Source organism: Eriocheir sinensis, chromosome 17 (genome assembly GCF_024679095.1).
Source record: "Eriocheir sinensis breed Jianghai 21 chromosome 17, ASM2467909v1, whole genome shotgun sequence".
Lineage (NCBI taxonomy): Eukaryota > Metazoa > Arthropoda > Malacostraca > Decapoda > Varunidae > Eriocheir > Eriocheir sinensis.
The window spans coordinates 13,803,874-13,806,633 of NC_066525.1; positions in this window are offsets into that span (position 1 = coordinate 13,803,874).

Genomic DNA, 2,760 nt, shown 5'->3' on the forward strand with positions numbered 1-2,760 from the left:
TTATTATTTTTATTATTATTATTATTATTATTATTGTAGTAGTAGTAGTAGTAATAGTAGTAGTAGTAGTAGTAGTAGTAGTAGTAGTAGTAGTAGTAGTAGTAGTAGTATCAGTAGTCAGGCTTCTGTATACCATGGCACAAGATAGACAAGTGTGGCACGAACTGACAGGAGACAAATAACGCCACGTATTTGTGTATCGACTCTCTTGACAGATAAAAAATGTCTCCATCGATTAGTGGGCTGTTCTTTATGCTGGAGCCTGTTGGTATTCTCGTCAGTCCATAACGCCATCATTTCTCAGTCATGTTTGCCAAGCGCACATTCACCGTTGGGCATTTGCGTGGATGATAGTTAATCTTGTTGCTGTTCGACCTTAGTGAGCAGGCAAAAAAAAATGTAATAAAAGAAATTAAAATGGTGACAGGAATGTGATACTAATAAGAAGAAAAATGAGTCGAAGAAGAGAAAATGATGGAAGACAATGAAAATATAAACAAACAAGCAAGTCATGTGACAATAGGAGAATATAAGCTATCTCCATCTGTTTCTTGCATCAGCCTTGTATTCTTAGAACGTGACGTCACTTCGGGAGGTCACACTTTTCCTGCTGTACAAGATCTGGCGCTGACCTGATGGAATACATGTAGACAACACGTTCTCCTACATTTCCGTTCTCTTGCCCGACATTCTAGGAAGGCCGTTTAATCCCTCACGTTGATCGGCTTGAGAAATGACGTGTACATTACATGGAGTTTACTGTGTACCTTTAATTAGCTTTATATGTTTCCTATACATTCTGGTTTAGCTAGCACTCGTGGATTTCTTTGATGGCAGATTATTCATTTAAGTGATATAATTAGTTTCTTCTTAGAAGTTTTTTTTTTTTCGTATTCCTTGACACATAAACCACCTTTTTTTCAGTTCTTTAATAGCTATAAAGGGAAAGATGAGGTAAGAGTGACTTTAATTTTTGCCTCCGGGGTGTATAGTATAGTGCTCAAGGGCCAGTGCGACGGAAATGAGCACCGAGGCCACGCGTATGCCCTAAAATCTACCTTTACCCTAACAGTTCAGGTTATTTTCGAACTACCATACTTTCCTTCAAAACACCAAGCACAGTGGCTGACATGCTGGTAAGAGAACGCAAAAAATGGCCGATAAATGGTTGCGGGAACTAGACATGTGACAATACTCATTTAGTTTTGAACTCTTAATTTCATTGTAGCTTGGACTCGTGACGCTAAACTTCCTTACCACTTTAGATGCGGCGGGTACAGCCAAGGATAGAGAAAGAGTATTCCTCCTTTCTCCTTGGGTAGTGACTGGTAGAGGCATACAGACTTCAGGGCACGTCCATCCTCCCCGCAAGGCCGCTCGACCCCATGACTGCCCAGATACGAGTACAGGGATGCTTGAGATTCAGTACACTCACAACCGTTCCTATTTAGGCTAAAGTTCTTGTCGAAGCAAGAAGCTGACTTAGCGGCTAGAGAGCCTACCTGTGGCCTTAGGTGGGCGCGCACGTACAAGCTGTTAGGATGCTGAATGATGATGATGATGATGATGATGATGATGATGATATATATATATATATATATATATATATATATATAGTTATTTATATATATATATATATATATATATATATATATATATATATATCCTTTTTTGTCTGTTGCTCATACAATCTTTCTCATCCTTACCTTCCGATGACAAGGAAGATGAATTGTTACTGTCGCACAATAATAATTATCGCCACCACACTAGTTGTTACATATATATATATATATATATATATATATATATATATATATATATATATATATATATATATATATATATATATATATATATATATATATATATATATATATATATATATATATATATATATATATATATATATATATATATATATATATATATATATATATATATATATATATATATATATATATATATATATATATATATATATATATATATATATATATATATATATATTGTAAATTTGATAATTCTGTGAGGGTACTGGGCCCCCTTCAGATATTTTGAACCCCACCCCATGCTCGGGTTCTCGTATTTTGTATACCCTCAGTTATGCCTTTTGATCTGTTTCACTTGGTGCACTGATGAAGGAAATAAACTATTCCTTTATATTGACATGTACTACGAAAGTAATTACGATATAGTTTTGACCCAGGCCGAGCTACCGAACAATCCCTTTAAAATTCCATATTCCGGCGGCAAGTGTTGAAAGGGGTCGACTTATAATTTTGTTTGCTACCTCGCCTGATATTGCTTTAATAATCGATTACTGACTAACAGCCTTGTGGTTACAGGAAGTCAAGCACACTATCACCAACTTATAATTTAAAGGTATGTTGCAGTCACACCTACCACTGACATGAATCAAACGTCATCATTTATTGCATGGAATTCTCTTGGTCTTGGTTCCGGAGGCAGCCACTAAGTTACTTGAGCATACTTTTTGTTTCTTTTAGCATACTTTTTTACGATTATATATATGAAATAAGGTCTGTTATCCAAAAAACCGAAATTCGCCGAGTTTCACTAATCTTTATCCGTTCTGACAGTTTCTTACGATGGTAATAAATTCCTTACGCAAACCAGCACAGCCTTCACGCTACAAAGGACATGCGAGAAGATTTATAGTGTCAGAACTTTTTTTCTAAGGTCATGTTCTAAAGGAAGCGACATGGTAACCCCGCGCCGTGTGGAATACGTGTGGCAACA